The sequence below is a fragment of the Palaemon carinicauda genome, chromosome 21 (assembly GCF_036898095.1).
Source record: "Palaemon carinicauda isolate YSFRI2023 chromosome 21, ASM3689809v2, whole genome shotgun sequence".
NCBI lineage: Eukaryota > Metazoa > Arthropoda > Malacostraca > Decapoda > Palaemonidae > Palaemon > Palaemon carinicauda.
Window position 1 is genome coordinate 114356496 of NC_090745.1, and position 6000 is coordinate 114362495.

The following is a 6000-nucleotide window of genomic DNA, read 5'->3' on the forward strand; positions in this document are numbered from 1 at the left end:
ACATCAGATATGAAAAAGTCCTAAATCCATAGGAAAATAGCATAAGCATAATCATTCACCATTGATTTGTAAAGCAGCAAAAAAATTGAGAGAACCGTTCTTTGGTAAACATATGATACTTTATAGCTAAATACATGAACCATATATTTTTCCTAATTGTTATTTTGTGATTTATCCACTTAGAAAATGAATATAGGGAACAAACCACCTGTTTATTAGGTGTCCAAACCCTCCCCCATACAATAACAACCCTATGGGATCCCTGTGGGAAACCAGAGTTTTGGAAAAAAAAAAAAATGATTTTCAGCAATAGGAATGATAAGAAATAAATAATAAACACAAGATAACGAGTTGCAAAATTATATGGTTCGTGTAAATGGCATGAAGATAAAGTATCTGAATCACTGTATCTATGATTCACATTACGTCACTCGCTTCACTCCCATAAACATTATCTTAATGCTCTTCTGTTCTGGCTCAAGTGGTACAATGATGCGCTGCACAATCCTTCCTCGTGAACAACTACTTAAGTATAGCATCCCATAATCAGTCTCAAAAGTATAGATTGGACTTAGAAAAGTGGCTTTCACATTTTAGTCAATCGATACCAAGTTATTATGCCCAAGCCTCATCGGCCATACAGAGAAGAATGACAAAATAGTCAGCACTCACCCATTTCTTGTAGTGTATTCCTGTATAGCTATAAATTGAACAGTAAATATATAATACTTTACCTTCTAGCCAAATACATGAACCATATATTTTCCCTACTCATTATGTTGTGGTTTATTAATTTTTTTACCATGATTATTAGGGGAAAACAGCTGTTCATAAGTTTCATACCCTCCCCCCATCATAATGATGAGGGCTCCATTGAAAGTGGCATGAAAATATATCATAAATTCATATGATTCACACGTCCCTCAACTGGTTTTTGTAATCTTATGACTCGCTTTGCTAACAAATAAACATTATCTCAATGACTCAAGTTCTTTGCACGCGGTACATGGATGTGCTGTGCTATCAAAATATCATAATTATCTATACAATAATTTACATTACATACCTCAAATGGCTCTGCTCCACTTTGGCTCGCTTGCACATTACATGAACCATATATTTTCCCTACTCATTCATTTTTTTTACCATGATCATTACGGGACAACAGCTGTTCATAAGGTTTTCTACTCCCTCTCTATAATTAAAATCATGGGGGATCCTAGTATAAGTGGAGTGAAACTATACCATAATTACCTATGATTCACTTGTCCGTCAAATAGTTTTTGCACCACCGCGAGTCATTTTACTAAATAATAAAGATTACACACAGCTCTGTTCAGGTAAGCATTACATGGTTATGCTGCACATGCTATCCACGGAGTCACTACTAAAGTATCATAAGTACTGTAGTCATACAGTAATCCTTACCTCAAATTTATGAGGTAGATGGTTGAGGATCCTCTAAGATTGGTGGGAGCACTGGGTCAGGATACAAAATGGTAGCTTGAGGCAGTAAATGATGTAAATGCTCGGACCTCCTGTGGTGGTAAAATAAACACACATTAGTATGATAGTTCATGAAAAAACAAAATACATAAAATTCAAAATTTGTATTAAAATGAATTTTACCCGGTGGATAAAGACAGATAAATATTGAACAAAACATTCTTTTTGCATTCCACCAGGTTTTATATCTCCCTAAAACCTCTTATATTTACCTGTCTGCATCCATAAAATTTTCTGAATGATTAACATAGAATTGCACATATCCTCAAGAGGCAAGATCTGTATAGCTTTTCCATGAATCACCCCAACTTAATAAAATGTTTTATCAAGGGCACAAGTGAGTATCCATTTTTTTGGTTGATCAACCAAAGTTTTTTTGCTCTCCAGCTCTATGCCACCAAATAATGTACCCACACACCAGACAAAAATCTACCTTTGTTGTATTTGGACACTCCAAACTTCGATTCATCTAATTCACCGACTATGCCAGGCCCACCAATAGCCTGTAAGTTCTGGACAATAGTGCCATGCTGAAAGGTCCTTTAAAGGAAAAAATATTCACGATCAGGAGTTATGTCACACTTGAAAGTAGGCTTTAAAAAAAAAAATAAAGTGCCCTAAAATGTGGTTAAAAAAACCTACATGCATGATGCTTCCTCTTCTTAGAAACCTTGACTAATTGATTACAAGCCCACATTTTCAATTGAGGTCTAAAGACATACGGATGTCCGCAGGTAGTGCATTGTACGGATGAAGGGATGGCTCGTCATTTGTGTAAAAACTCATATACCGGGTCATCTTTTCCTAAAACATATTCAAGTCACCTCCCACTCTATTAAATAACACCAAGAGCATACGCTAGTCATGATGGAACTAAAGAAAAATAGGGGTGGGGATGGGAGTAGTAAAAGTACATTCAGGGACTTAAGCATAAGTACAGTACTTATAAGCTCTAAATTGGTTGAAAAACAAGCTGATGAATATGTCATTAAAAAACACTCAGTTCCCCAAGCAATTGAAACTAATGCATGTCTAATAACCCACCATTAGGTTCCCAAAGGTAAACAACTAACAGACTTGGAAATAATATCCACATTTGAATCGGACGACACTAAGGTCACAGACCCCCATCAATCATACTGAGTCAAATGCCAAAGTAGCTAGTCCACATCCATTTTTTACAGCGAATTCCAGTTCTGCTGGAAAATCGAGTATCATGTATTAAGCAGGGGATAGTTTCACTATCACATGAGCAACAATAGCTATATACTGAACTGAGTATTTAAAACAATCAATGAAAAAAATAAATTACACTTAATTTTGAAATAGATTGAATTCCTACATGGAAGACATTTTCTCCCAACGGTAGACATGGTGGAGCTGATTCGGATGGGGAAAAAATGGCTTTGTAAAACAACATCGGGAAATTTACGCATAAATATTTAGCAGCTCTTAATTCAATCATAAAGCCAGCTAAGGATTACATCATGCAAAAAAACAAAGCTACCAAAAAAGACTGAAAAGCAATGCATATGCAGTAACCACAACCAGTCTCTCAAAAGTGAACAATTGGGTAATACACAAGTAATTATGACCCAGTCCCAATTACCTATATAGAGAAATAAGACAAAATAGGCCGCACTCGACCATTTCCTATAGAAAATTCCAGTTTGGCTAGAAATAAGTATATATTACCAATTAATGCATTATATACTAGCAAGTTCTATACACGTGTTGCTTTATATTCAAGTTATTATTCTCTTTTTGCTTCAAGTTCAGAACAAATTATGCTTAAACAAGTAAAAAAAATATACCACTTCTTATAAGCAAATCTAATTTTGCCAAGTTATTTAACTATTACACGATACGGTTGCCAAGTGCTATGCTGTGAATTTTTGTTAGTTGTGCCTTAGGTAAAGTTTTGATGAGCCAAACTGTATCACAAGCTATATTACAAAGCTTAAAACTCTACAGTAAAGGTTTGATAACTGTTTGAGTTATGTTTTAAACAGGAATATGTCATGCGGTAGGTTAAGTTGGGATATACCCCCATAATTGATTTAATCTACAGCATTGTATGTGACGTTGGGATACTGTATATCCTCAATTTAATTCTATCTACAACATTATAAGTCACATAGCTTAGGGGGGCGTCTCAGTATGGCTAGGTAAGGAGACCGTATCCTAGGTTAGGTTAAGGTTAGTACACATTCCTGTAATCTAGATAAGTGTTAAGGTAGGGAAAGGCAGTAAATCTTGTTTAAACATATGAGGCAGGCCCATATTTACTTTATATAATAGGCAGCATTTTGTAGTAATGCTTTAAAAGTGTTACCTTAAATTTTATGTAGGCTAGTTTATGAAAGGTCCTTTCAGGAGGCACCCACCTAACCGGATTCAATTTGCACTTTCTAAGGTCTTGCTAGTTGGGAGAGGTTTTCAGGTTAGCTAGGTCAGGATCTGGTCCCAAGGCTAAGACATCTCTATCGTTCTGTGTATTCATATATTATATTTTAAATTTTTTTTTTTTTTTTTTGCAATATTAGGGAATGAAAGTTAAATTTTGATGTAAATATTAGGACAAAATTTATGGACATCCCACTTTCTTGATTAGTGCATTACAGTACATTTCAAGATGTGCTCAGTCGTGCCCATAAATTCCGACTTAACAACTGGGCCCATTATCTGGGAGCTGATATGTATAATTAAGCCTTACTGGGGGGTTTAGGCCCATCTAAAAGATGAGATTCCTGCTCTGCTTTTTATAAAAAGGATCTAATACACTAAACAAAGCACTTAAAGAGTAAACCAACCTAGAACAATTAGGTGTAACACAATCACCCAAACTACCAGAATTCTAAAAATAAAAAATATAAATCATAGCACATCATTAATAATATTTGACCCCCTACATAGTTTAAATGGGTATTAGCGAGAAAAAACTCATATCTAGACCTACTGGTGGGCCTACTTCTAATAGTCGAGTGTCATATGATAAATGGGTAAATACTTTAAATTCTAGCCTAATACATGAACCAAATATTCTTATAGCAAATTAAAGTATGTAACAACCAATAAATTTTAGAAAATGTAAAAATATCTTGTTGATTTTTCTCAATTATAGGTACCATACACTTGTGATTTGATATAGAAAAACACTGAAAGAGCTTTACTAAAAAAGGAATGTAGTTTTATATAGAAAAACTCCTGTTTGCTGTTTTTTTTTTTTTTTAAATTACCTTCATTTCCATCGCAAATAAATAGTTAATAGGATGTACCGTAATATATCCTACGGTAATGGGGGCACCCAATGTGAACCGGGGTATGTGGGCGGGGAAAATTTACTGGTGAATCGATAATGGTTTACTAATCTTTTTTCCTCTATGCATTATTCTCTGGGATGCAAAATAAATGCAAAATAAAATTTCAAAATATTGGCATTCTATTACCCTGAAATGTGTCTTTCCCTTTTGTTTACATCTAGGTCTGTAACCTGGGAAGGAGGGTCTAGGGGTTGTTCCCAGCTAGGTCTGTGACCTGGTAAGAGGGGTCTAAGGGACCTGGCCCCACCTAGGTCTGTGACCTGGGAATTATTAGGTTAGGTTAGGTAGGTTTGTTAGGTTTTGCAGCCGTTTACGAATTTCGAAAGTGTAAAATAACCACGTTTTTTCCTGTTTTCATTCCCCCCAAAGTCCCAGGTTCATACCTGTGTGCGTTGGTAAAGGGGAGGGATAATGGGAGAACGGTTTATTTGTGGTGGCAAAGGTCAAATTCATTTAAACCACACTATTTACTGTAGGAAAAATAGTTTTATCTATTGGAAATGTAGTTCCGTGTTGTTCTATAATTTTACCCGAGATTTAGTCCCACTTCAGTATGCTTACAGTCACAACTTGGTTTTATATTTCGAAATAAAGATATATTTTCACTCAGAAGGGGAAAACATTATTGAAAAAATTCGATGACCTATTAAATCTAATATTCATTACACATATGACTTGGACTTATACAGTAAATAGGATTTGACCCTACGAGGTTCTGCCACTGGTAAAATGCCTTGGCCTTTTTGACTCCCGGCTCGAAATGGAGTAGGCCTACCAACACTGCAAAATCAAATATCTACCCATTTCTTATTCTTAAATAATTCTAATTATACATTAATATACCCGACCAGGTATGTTTATTAACGGTACCAACCTCTGGAGAAACGTAAGATGTTTAACTGCTTAAAATGTCGGAAAAGTGTCTCTTCAACCACTACCGTTAATGTAATGACACACCCGGCTGCGGAACAATACATTTTCCAGGAATATCGGAATGTAGAAAAATTGTTTTTTTTTCTTTATTAAATCATAATCTAATTGTGTCTCTCTATTAAATACTTTGATATATAGTTCGAATAAAAAATACTGTACTAAATGCATACTTAACTCCGCTGATTTTACGATGAAAAGCAGGAAATGCCATGAACTACTTTTCTGACTTTTTTCCCCC

At 35.1% G+C, this 6000-nt stretch overlaps 1 long non-coding RNA gene across 1 annotated transcript in view; it reads right to left on the bottom strand.

Moving 5' to 3' along the window:
* Positions 1 to 5775, bottom strand: part of LOC137615423 (uncharacterized) — a 30939-nt gene extending 25164 nt beyond the window's left edge. The window contains exons 1-2 of the long non-coding RNA XR_011039237.1: positions 5704 to 5775; positions 1429 to 1538 (exon numbers count right to left, since the gene is read on the bottom strand). This is a non-coding gene — a long non-coding RNA (uncharacterized lncRNA). The remainder of the gene's footprint in view (positions 1 to 1428; positions 1539 to 5703) is intronic.
* Positions 5776 to 6000: the final 225 nt, after the last annotated feature.